General features: G+C 38.8%; 1 protein-coding gene across 1 annotated transcript in view; it reads left to right on the top strand.

The window, feature by feature from the left end:
• LOC126187296 (PHD finger protein rhinoceros) overlaps nt 1-13,087 on the top strand; it is a 246,764-nt gene that overhangs the window by 53,703 nt on the left and 179,974 nt on the right. The gene's annotated exons all lie outside the window — the stretch shown is intronic.

The raw sequence follows: 13,087 nt of genomic DNA, 5'->3' as shown, positions 1-13,087 counted from the left end.
TTGCTAATGGACACACATTTATAGCCATGTGACCCATACTTGACAAAGCTGCAATTAGGTTCTAAAACAACTCCTCTCCCCTGGTAAGGGTAAACTCTTGGCATGGTCGAAATACCTTGACTAGATTTGTTTTATGGTGCCTGTAGTGCAGAGTGTGAACAGTATAATGTGGCAGTTGGCTGTAAGTGTAAATGAAATAGAACTTAGACTGTCCGAGGGAATAGGCATGGTGCAGGGAACAAACCAGTGCCTCCCATGCAGGGCAGCCAGCCTACACTTGTGGTCTTTGTTTCTGAAAAATAGACATGATCATAATCATAGGCAGAAACTTGAAAATGTAGCATCTATTTTTGGCATTTTTTAAAAATTGATTAGAGATGTAAATTCAAAATGTTGTCACTCTTTTTCCCTGAAAATAAAGCCTTAATGCTTTGAAATAAGTTTCTGGTGATTGGAGAGCTTTTTGCATGGAATGTTTCCTTTTGCAAAAACTTCAGCAACTTTTCTTCCAAAATTGTGTTTGCTTGTTTTCTTCTTTTGGCTCTATTTAAGAGCAGTCAGCCACGAGCACACAAGCTCGAATTATGACTCCTGAGGGAGAGGAAACAAGTTTCATCTCCCTCATGCAGGGCAGAGCTTACACCTGTGTTCTACATTTCCACAAAAGCATAACCAACTCAGGGCCACAGGGATCGCGGGTTCCTTCCAGTGTTGTAAGGGTTGTAATCAAACTCCATGGTGGACCAGATTTAGTCTGTTCACCTATTTTGAAATAAGAAAAGAAAACAACAAGCAACATGCAACATGGAGCATCTGTAACAGGTACTGCGCAATTACCTGCTAAGGTTGACGGTGTCATAAACGAGGTAGTTCAGGCCCAGACGTTACCAATATTTAACGTAACCACAGTTCAAAACAACTAGTCCTTAAAACTGCCATGTTAATTGTGTCCACATTACAACAACTTTTGAATAGACAGTTGTATGTTCAAAACAAACTGCCATACAGTAGCCTTAAAATGGCTACTGTATGGCATTAACATATAAGTATCATAAAATGGTGGTATGAAATATTTGTTATCGCACAAGGATGAAGAAGAGATGTGTAAAGGCTTTGTCTGTGGCTGAAAGTAAGGAGCTCTTGGGGCATTTGCACTGGATAATTTAGAAAAATCACAACAAATGTAAAATCTGGTTATTTCCTCAGGAAACAAATCAAGGGCCTGCGTCATACAAATCAAGGTCCTCTGTCATACAAGCTCCAGACTATATTTCATTTGCTAAATATAATCTTAAAGTATTACTTTGATGAATGCAATTTATGTGTCATTAATAAAGGTTGGATGTACAGCTTCAAAAAGAAATTGAAATGGAAAACAGTCTGCATGCAGTCAATTGTCAAAAGTGGTTTGAAAATTGTTGCTTTTCTTTCAGTTTTCAGTGGGGAAGTCATACACAAATATAAAGTTACTGTAAAAGATTGAAGCAATTCCACAGATTTGCTGTTGCTGTATTATTTGACATACTGTCAGCAGGGCTTCGCACACACATAGAAACACTCAAAACTTTATTTTTTTTTTGGTGTATTATGTGTGCTCCACATGTGCCTCCCTACTAATTCTGCAGATATCAAGTCTTTAATCAAGTTTGTCCCACATTCTTTGCAGCATGTCCCTGTCAGTCTGTTCAGAAGCACTGTTGACGTGAGGTCACAGTTCTGTTAGGTTTGTTGGTACAGGAGGCGTAAACACTGAATCTTTCACATAACACCGCACAAAAAATTTGCGTGGGATTAGGTTGGGATAATGTTAAGGCAATGACACGAATTGCTGATCATCAACCCCACTATGACCAGTTCATCAGTTTCTCGATTTCCTGTTTTTAATAATTCATAAGCATCATGATGGAAGTGATGTGACCATGCAGTTGGTAACTGAAGTCCACGGTGCAGATCTCCAGTTGTCACATGATCCAATTTTACAGCTTGTCCAGACACCTGTGGACTGTAATGGTTTTTTTGCACAGGAAAAAAAATCATAAAGTTTAAACTGCTCTGAAGACATTACCTTATGGTGAATCTCAAAAGTATTGCACGATAGTGTGGGGCTTCTTTGTCTTCCAGAGTTGCACATTGTGCCTGTTCACTGTGCCATTCACGAAAAATGTCCCGTCATCACTTGAAAAACTCATCCTCTTCCATAAACAGTTGCAACTGTTTGAAAATTCAGTGTGTCTGATTTGTTGTCGGAAGTGAGTTGCTTGTAGCAATTGCAAGTGGTGAGGTTTCAGCTTCAGTCGTTTTCTTAAGATCTTCCAAATGGTCAGTTGTGATATGTTCAGTTCTGTGCTGGCTCTGTTCATCAACCTCTGTGAACTGCATACGAAACTTGCCCTCATGTAGTCAACTGTTTCTTCACTCACTGGAGGTCAACCCATTGATTTCCCCGTGCGGAGGCATCCTAAAGCTTTCAGCTGTGCATACCATTGCTGGATGAAATTTACGGCAGACTAATGTGTATGCATAATTTAGCTCTGAAGTGTCATTGTGCATTTACGGCAGACTAATGTGAATGCATTTCAAGCGCAACATACACTTTCTTGCCACTTGTCGCCATCTTGCCTAATTGTCTACTGTTGCATTCTCCTGGCAGCTATCTAAAGTGGAGCTGCAACAATACAAAATGTTTTGAGTTTTTCTGTATGAGTGTTGAGTTTTGTGACATGTCAATTATTGTAGCTTCAGTGAATTTATGAAATCGCTTCATTCTTTTATAATAACTTTGTATTGTTGAATTCTCAGTATTTTTGTCGGATACAACTTTCACAAAAAAGCTACGTCACAACTTACTTATAAGCAACATTATTAGTTAACAACCATGTTAGGGAGCTACTGACACACTCTTTAAAGTCATTTAAATTTTAATTTCATCCAGAACAAGATATATTAGTGTATAATCACAGAAATTATCTCAAGTACAGTGATAGAAAAACTACAGGAAGTCTGGTCAACAAAGCACTAAAGTACTGCTGCTTCCAGCTCATTAATCCAGGGTGATCATTTTGATCTGCCAGTTGCACCTTACGTGATCGCCAACCCCGTGCTGTTAGCTGACACAACGTCACGTCGTGCTACATCAGGGAAATGGGAATTTAAGGAAATAAGTAGTAAGAAACAACTGTTTTAAAAGAAATTGAATATATTTCCTGTGCTTCTCAAATTTCACGTTGTCCTTTCAGAACAAGAGCAGAAATACCAAGCGTCAAAGTGTTTGCAGTGTTAATGCAGACGATGCTCTTCATTGTCAGATCCTAAAGAAAAGATTGTTCCTTGGTTTTTATTCTTTCAGAAAAGCTGCTCAAAGAGTTTGTAGAGCCAAACATACAGATGATCCCTGCAAATTTTTTGCGTAGCTTATGTAATAATTTTTCACTGTAATGAAAGATACCAGCATGACCAACTCAGCTTGTTATAGAACCTACCTTTAAACAATGTTGAATTTTGCAAATCTATAACTTCTAACGGGGGTGCCAAATCATCATATGAAATCGAGAAGGAGTGGTGAACAGTTTCATTTCCAGAATGAAAGTTTGGAAGGTAGGAGACGAGATAGCGGAAATAAAGCTGTGAGGACAGGTTGTGAGTCGTGCTTTGGTAGCTCAGTTGGTAGAGCACTTTCCCAAGAAAGGCAAAAGTCCCAAGTTGGAGTCTCAGTCCAGCACACAGTTTTAATCAACCAGGAAGTTTCATTTTCAATTTCATTTCTGTTTACAAAATGGTTAACTCTCAAATCTTTTTTCTAAAAACAGGATTAACCGCTTTATCCTTGCTTGGTAACAAACTTAATTTTTCCATGAACACTCTGATTTGGTCTTGCTGCTCTTTGCCCTTCAGTGAAAAAATGCATTGTTATGTCAGGAATGCTAGGTTTGATACCCATTGCAAATCTTTCACACGGTATGTTTCTTCCCCTTTCATTTCGAGAAAGAGAAATATTTCCTTATGAATGGCATAGAAAACAACAATAACTTCTCCCTGGCCAAGCCAATAGACTGTACTACGGTAAGGAACGCCCCAAACTATGTTTCCATATCTTCCAGGAATTCTTCGAATTGCCAATGATTTACACTGTGACACTGCACAAAATTCACATACTTGACCACAACTTTCATTGCATCATCCACTGTTTCAGCATACAGTGCTTTTTGGTGAATGAAGTAGTGGACAGTAAAAACATCTTCACCAAATTTGCTTTTGAGTTTATTTTCAAATAAGACCGGAAACCTTGATGACACCTGATTATTTGTGATTCACCATCTGTGGTTACAGAATGAAGCACATCCTACAACAAATTAATATTGTCCACTGATTCACAGACCGCTTCAGAAACATCAAGTCATGTTGCTGTGCAATCTAGTGGTACCATATCCAAAAATTCCTCAGTTACCTGCAGCTTTTTATCAACTTCACAGACAAATATGAAAAACTAAGCATGTCAGATATATGTGTACTTTCCTCAAGTGTGAGCAAAGGTGTAACAGAGCTCTCAGCTTTTTTCCTGACCTGTGTCTCTAAATCCGCTGCTGGGTCCAGGATTCAATGATATGTTGATTGCTTTGAAAGGGAAACGCCTTCAATTGCCTGCAACTCCCTCAGACACAAACATTCTGCACCTGCAACCATTCACGATTTTATGAGTGGTCCCACTGAAAACAGCTTGCCACTTTTGCAATAATGTGACTGACTTTGTAGCGTGCTTGGACTGTTGCCTAATTTGCATTTCCTTAACTATTATTCATGTATAAACATTTTACAGTACATGATCTAATGCTGCATATATTTATAACTTTTGTACTTAGAATTCTTTTTTAAACTTACAACTTCTGGTAGGTCATCTTAAGCTTGGCTCCTAGCACTCTGCATACTTCACCTCCTACCTGTTCGTAACATGCTTTGTGAAGGCATGTAAAATTACATTGTATGTTGTATTTCATAGCAGAATTAGATACTATGTGACATGCAAGGCACTGTGGTCATCCATCCTTCTAAAAAAACAGAAGGTTAGGACCACAGTGACCAAACATAGCTGTTGTTGAACGTGGATTGTTACATCAGTTAATGCTTTATGCGTCCAGGGGGCAATGAGTTCGCTTTCCGCCACTACATAAGCTCCATGCTGCTACAGTGAGTGCTCTGGAGTGCTCCTCCTCAATGGAGCACTGTGTGGAACAGCCTGTTCTAGAAGCTTAAAAATAATAGCATTATTCAGAGCAGTGGGCTAGTGTAATCGTTCATGTTTATTTCTTATATGCTGAAGGTTGTATGTTCAAATCCCATCAGGTGCGTGTAAATTATTATTTTTAATCATTATCGAAATGACTTTTTTTGGAGCATATTTTTATTCAGTTAATTGCTTGAAATGTACTTTTTTGGTCTCTAATCCTTTGCCACATCATTTTAATTATCATATTAACTTTTTATGTGCTCTTATTTTATCTTCCTATATTTATTTTTTCATTTTTTATCTTTGTGCATGTGATTTTAGTGTAATTTAATAAAGAAAATACATTTAATCTAATAATTAAATGAAAATAATGATCATTTTGATAAAGATTTTAAAATTAAATTTTAGAATACCTGATGGGATTTGAACTCTCAAGCTTCAGCCTGTCAGGAATGTATAAGAGGAGATAAAAAAAAGTTTTAGTTTGAAGGCCATACAGTCCAGAATCAGTATGACAATCTGGCAAAATTGACATGAGCATTGAGGCAATCATCCCACCAATGCACCAAGTTGAAGATACCTGTTTGGTAAAACATTGTGTCCTGCTGTATGAGGAAGTCTGTAACTGCCTGTTGCACATCATTCAACAGGAATTGTCAACCATTCAAGGCCTTTTTTAAGGGATCAAAGATGTCATAATTGCATGGGGGAGAGATTAGGATTGTAGGGCCACTCCTTGATTGTCTCGCACTTGAGTTGGCATAAGTTTTCCATTACAATATTTTCAGTATGGTGATATGCGTTATCATCAAGCAGTAACACCAAACTTTGTGCACCTTTCTGCTATGGTGGTTTTCAACAGACATGCTGCCTCCAGACACATTCTTCATTCTCTGGTGGATGTTATCCATTGTTTGTCCTTCACCAGCCAAGAAAAGAATATCAGCATGTTGTCCTGGTTGGACATACTTGGTAATAACGTCACTGTAGTTCGCACTTGTCAGAAAGACATGAATGCCACACTAATCCCTTGCCTGTATGTTTGTGCTTATATACCCGCATTTGAGCCATGTTATGCTGCATATACACTGCAGCAACACCCTCAAAAGGAAACTTTTGGATTGCTCCACCACACAGAGCTGCCTCTCTCAAAAATTCTCAGGCATATTTTTTTGTAGATCTAAGTCCACAGTTCTGTAATTATTTGAGAGCAGTGTGTATCTGGGAAGACCTTGATGATACCTTCAGCATACTGGTACACCATCCACAGGTTGCCAAGCTAAATGGTTGCAAATTTTTGGTGATGAAGGGATGACAGCTGTCAAAATGCAGTTACTGTTGGTGATTAGTGGGCTTGATATGAACAGATATATGACTGGAGCCAACAGAGATATGGAGATCAATGCCCATGGAGGTGGCACATTGTGCTGAGGATGACCAGGTGAACTGGATGGGAGAGGTGATGTTGAGGTTGTGGAAGAATGAGAGTAGGTTGACTTGGCCCTGGGTCCATATCATGAAGATATCATCAATAAACCTGAACCAGAAAGGTGTTTCAGGTTTGAGCAGACTAGGAAGGTTTCCTCTAGATGGCCCATAAATAAGTTGGCATAGGAAGGTGCCATGCAGGTACCCGTGGCTGTGTCATGGATTTGTGTATATGTCTTATCCTCAAAAGAGGAATAGTTATATGTGTTGTTATAAATGGTAAGCTGTGTAAGGAATGAGGTGGTTGGTTTGCAGTTGGGAAGAGACTGGGAGAGGTAAATATCGATAGCAGCAAGCCCATGGGAATGAAGGGCGTGGATCTATTGTGAGGCAGCATCAACAGCAGAGAGAAGGGATTCATGTGGTAATGGGGTGGGGATGGTTGAGAGTCGGTGAAGGATTTGGTTTGTATCTCTGATATGAGAGCCAGGGTTACAGGCAATTGGTTGGAGTTTTTGGTCACCAATAGCAGAGATTCTACAATGAGTTGCCCAGGAATGTTGGGTTTGTGGGTTTTGGGAAGCATGTGGAAGGTGTATGTGTGGAGTTTTGTTGGGATGTGGAGAGAGATGAATACATGAGATAGATTCTGGGATATGCATAAGGATTGGAGATTTTGTTTCAATTCTGGGATGGGGTCAGTATGGCAGAGCCTGTTGGTGGAGGAGTCGATGATTGGTAGAGCCCTTTTGTGAGGTAGTCAGTGCATTTCATTAAGACAGTGGTTGAGCCTTTGTCTGTCTTGAGTTTGCGAATAACTGTTCTTTTTTCTGTTGAGAGGATTATGTTCTTGGGAACAGATCTGGGAAGGATGGTGAGGCCAAGTCAGAGGTAAAAAATTCCTAGAAGATGACCTGGGGTGGTTAGGTGGCGGTGGTGGGAGGGATAACGGTTGGATTGTAGCATGAACTGGGATAGGTAAGGTTCAGTGTTGAGACTAGGTTGGATTTGTTGGGAGGGATTAATAGCAAAGAAGGTTCCCACTGTAGGGATCGGGAGAAGGAGAATAGGAATTTGATGGTTAAGCATGGGTATGGGACTCAGGTAATGCCTTTGGATATAATTGAAACTTCTGCAGTTTTTGGTGGATAGGTTGACAACAGTGTTCTGGATTTGTTTTGGTTCTCATTTTGCGGAATGTTGGGAGGGTGTTTTATAGGATGTGAGAAATGAAGAACACTGGTTAGACAAAGTCTGGTTGCTGAGAGGGATTTACAAAAGGGTTCAGTGGGAAGGAGTTAAGTGTTGATGGATAAAGGCGCTCAAAGATCTGAGTTGAATATTAATATATCTCCAAAAAATCACTCCCATTCAGCTGGCCACCTGTGGACAGCATACTTGCAGTGACAAGAAATCCCTTTCTCGGTATAATAAAGTCTTACAAAAGCCTTCACAGATAGGTATTCCATCCTGACACACCCTGCCCCCTCCTCCCACCCCCTCAAATTGAGTGCAGTAACAGATTTCTTGCACCATATTTCGCACAATCCCCAAGAAGCAGCTGCAAAAGAGTACCCCCATGTCACTCCGTATCACCAGAGACCAGGACCAGCTGACCATGTTCTTGGACGGGGCTTCTACCATTTATTGTAGTGCCCAGAAATTAGGAACATCCTACCCACACTCATTCCCACTCCTTCTAAAGTGGTATTTTCACCCAACCTGGTCTATCCCTATGCCACTCCCAAACCCTTGCCACAGGGGAAGACCCTAGTGCAAGACCTGCACGATTCATCAGCCCAGCACATCCAACTCCAGTCCTGTCACAGGCTTATCCTGTCCCATCAGAGGCAGGACCACGTGTGAAAGCAGCCATTTCATGTACTAGCTCTGTTGTAATTTCTTCTCAAAATTTTATGTGTGCGTGACCAGCAACCAGCTGTCCACTAGAAATGTATAGCCATCACCAAACTGTGGCCAAAAGAAAATTTGACTACCCAGTAGAGGAACACACTGCTGAGCACAAAATGCTCTAATTCACAGCTGCATCAGAACTTGTGCCATCTAGATACTGCCCTCCAACACCAGCTTTAATGAACTATACAGATAAGAGTTATCGTCAATCGCTCCTGTAAACCTGGTCTCAGTCTCAGCTGTTCTCATCCAATCCAAGCTGTCAGTTTTATTCTGTTAAGAGCAACATGTTTAGTTCTATCTGCAAGGAAGTCTTGAATCCATTCAAAAATCTGTTCCCGCTTCACTAAACAGCAGTGCAGGGCAAGTCAAGTAACTCAGCAGCAATTTAGGTGGTGTTGTCTCCTACATTATGGATGTCATGGAGGAGCAGAGGAAGCTGAATTTCACAAGATTTCTGTTTGTGGAATCCGTATTGATTTTTATAGAGGAAACATTCATTCTCCAAAAATTCCATAATCCTTGAGCATAAAACTTGTTACCTATTTCTACTGCAAATTGATGTCAGCAGTATAGGTCTATAATTATGTGAATCTGTCCTACAACCTTGCTTGAAAATGGGAATGACTGTATTTTTTCCATTTGCTAGGTACCCTTCGTTGCTCCAGCAACTGCTGCTAGAAGGGGAGCAAGTTGTTTCACATAATTTTTGTTGAATCTTATAGGTATCTGATCTGCTCATGATGCCATTCCACTACTAAGTGAATGTAATTGCTTTTCTATTCCATGACTGGTTATCTAAATATTGGCCGTTTCGACATTTGTACAGTGACTGAAAGCAGGGACTGTGTTACGATCTTGTGTGTGAAACAATTTCAGAAGGCTGAATTCAGTATTTTGGCCTTCTCTGTGTTGTCTTCCTTTTTGGTGCCTTTATGGTCCCTGAGTTAATTAGTAGATGATTTCATACCGTTTGCTGATTTTACATAAGACCAAAATCTCTTAGGGTTTTTACCCAGACCGAAATTCATCAGCAGAAACTTGCAGAGTTAAACAAGTAGAATAAAGGTCACTTTTCGTAGCCGACCTACCAAACCTGCAAATATACTTCCAACTATATCAGATCAGTGATCACTCTGACTTGTAAGAACCCATATTCTATTACTACTCCAAGTTCCAGCACTCCAAAGTGGTGATCCATGCAACAGTTAATTGTGACTGTCACTATGACTATATGACCCATGTTAAAACAATTTGAAATCACTTACACAAACAAACATACAGTGCTACTATAACTTTTAACAATTAAATCATTATTTCCGATGTCCATCATATCTTTGTCTCATGGCCAGCTTCCTTGCATCTTTGCTCCTCGAACTACTGTTGCTGTCAGCCACCCATTCTGGTATCACCTTTGCCACTTGATTCTCTGTTGGTGTTGGTCATCGCTTATGCACTGGTACTTAATACTACATTTTAAATAATCTTATTTAAGCAAATACTTACAACAATATATGATCAATACCCAACACATTTTGTCATAAATCAGTTTGCTACATTAACAAGTAAAGGTAATGAAACTACCTTGATTACAACTAAAACATACCAAATTTTTCTCTAAACTGTCACACACACCGATGTTGGCAGGCATTTGTCTGCCTTTAAACCAGTAAAGACACAACATTGGTTTCTGTGGTGACAGTCCACATTGCCTCTGTTGTTTTCACACTATATGGATACTTTCCTTGTTGCAAAGAAGCCTATTTCTTGACTTGAATTGTGTGATGTGGCTTTATGATCCTGCTCACCCAAGCAAACAGTGACTCTTGTTGGACACATGTTAAGCTTAGCCTTTGAAATCAGCATGACACTGAGTACAGCCCTCTTGAATCCCTGGATCTCATATTCTCATGGCAGTCATGGTATCCTGACCAACATGAGCAGCAGTAAACAATAATCTGCAGTGTCAGTATGCCACAATCCTATAGCTGTCGAATTTCAACATGTACCCTTACACGTTTCTCCTTCTTGCAAGATCCCAATTTTCTCACATAAAACCAACACTGAAATATGGTTCCTGAATGAGAAACCCATCTTTTGTTATGTATGTTATGTAGATGCCGTTATTCCTCCCTGTTTCTTGCACTTGTGCTAAAAGGCTAATTATTTGTGTGTCCATGCAGATCAAAAAATTCATTACTTTTGGCATTTACTTCATGTCGCCTTCGTGGTGTTGCAATTTTAGAGGCTAGCATGTATCAACTGCATTTCAATTTCCAAAGAATGGGAAGACATATAGACAGTGTCTTTTATTGTACATTCAGAACTTTTCTTCACTATACATGCTTCCAACCAATTTTTTATGATTAATTACATTACATAAATCAATCTGTAGACAAGATGAAAGAAACTTTTAGAAATAGATTTGTGTGGAACAGATGGAAAATATTAACTACTTGTAATGGTTTAAAATAAAATGCCTTTTGCATGCTGCACCCAGACACATTTTGCCTTATTTATAAGGCATCTTCAGTGGGTGTGGTAAAAGTTAGATGATTTGTTTTTCATTTGCATGTAATAAGCTATAGATTTAAAAAATGGAAGTTCTCATAATAAAATAGAAAAGTAATTATAGACCGGCATCTAATTCATTATTTGCAAGCCAGACTGCTTCCTCTCATATGGAAAAAGCTGCTTGAAACCTTGCAGTTTTTCTTGCGTTCATTCTGTTTTTGAAACATAGGACTGTAACTGCCATTACAGTGGGTACAATAGTAATCTAGTCACAAAATTAAACAACAAATATAGTCGATAAACACAATAGATTCACAGCCACAAACAACACAATAAAACGTCACTCAGACACGTACACACGATAGGACAACGATGACACAAATAATACGTGAAAACAAGAAAAAAGATTGAAGATGGTACATTGTGACATAAAAGTACAAACTCACATATAAAATGACAAATATTTTCAAAAGGCAAGGCGTAAACATAGCATTCAAATCAGACAATTCAGTCCAAAATAACATTGAAAAAATAATAAAAGATGCAGGCATACACCAGAAAGCAGGAATATACCAATTAAAACACAACACATGCGATGGAAGTTACGTAGTACAAACTAGCAAATCATTCGATGTCCAGTACAAAGAATATATTAGAGTACGGAAATATCAGACAAGCCACACAAGTTCCGCAGAACATTTAAAAGACAATAACCACAAGCCTACTGCAAGAGGGTAAAATGAAAATAGTTGGAATAAATAATGAGAGACACCTCCTAAATGCGCAATAAAAAACACACATATTCCAAACAAAGGCTGAAAAGAAGCTATTACTAAATGACCAAATGAATATAACTGATTGATCATTCCACAGACAGAAGTCCCCCCCCCCCTCCCAACACACACACACCGGACATCAACACATATATAAATAAAAATAAAAAAAACATAAAGAGAGAGAGAGAGAAGAAAGCATAAACTGAGGAAGTTGTGTGTTTCGAAAACAGAGTGGCTACAAGAAAAGCTGCAAGCTTTCAAGCAATTTCCCACATGAGAGAAAGCAGTTTGGCGTACAGATAATGAATTAGATTCTGATCTGTAAGTACTTTTCCATTTTATTATAAGAACTTCTAGGAACTGTTTTAAATCCATAACCTATGTTGCAAACAAAAAAAAATCATGTAATATTTCAAGGCATCCACTGGACGTGAATAATGAAAACCATGTCTTGGTGCACAAATAAAATAAAAAGTTTTATGTGTAGTGTGCAAATGGTATTTTTATTTTAAACTGCTGCAATTTATATACAGGGTGGTCCATTGATCGTGACCGGGCCAAATATCTCATGAAATAAGCATCAAACAAAAAAACTACAAAGAAGGAAACTTGTCTAGCTTGAAGGGGGAAACCAGATGGCACGATGGTTGGCCCGCAAGATGGTGCTGCCATATCGGACATTAGCTGCGTTTTTTTTTTTTTTTTTTTTTTTTTTTTTTTTTTTTTTTTTTTTTTTTTTTTTTTTTTTTTTAATAGGAATCCCCATTTGTATTATATATTCATGTAGTATGTAAAGAAATATTTATGTTTTAGTTGGGCCACTTTTTTTGCTTTGTGATAGATAACGCTGTAATAGTCACAAACATATGGCTCACAATTTTAGATGAACAGTCGGTAACAGGTAGGTTTTTAAAATTAAAATACGGAACATAGCTATGTTTGAACATTTTATTTTGGTTGTTCCAATGTGATACATGTACCTAATGCAATAAATGCTCAAAATGATGTCCGTCAACCTCAATGCATTTGGCAATATGTGTAACGACATTCCTCTCAACAGCGAATAGTTCACCTTCCGTAATGTTCACACATGCATTGACAACGTGCTGACACGTGTTGTCAGGCATTGTCGGTGGATCACGATAGCAAATATCCTTCAACTTTCCCCACAGAAAGAAATCCAGGGATGTTAGATCCGGTGAACGTGCAGGCCATGGTATGGTGCTTCGACGAC

This window comes from Schistocerca cancellata, chromosome 5 (assembly GCF_023864275.1).
Source record: "Schistocerca cancellata isolate TAMUIC-IGC-003103 chromosome 5, iqSchCanc2.1, whole genome shotgun sequence".
Classification (NCBI taxonomy): domain Eukaryota; kingdom Metazoa; phylum Arthropoda; class Insecta; order Orthoptera; family Acrididae; genus Schistocerca; species Schistocerca cancellata.
This window is presented reverse-complemented; position numbering and strand designations above follow the sequence as displayed.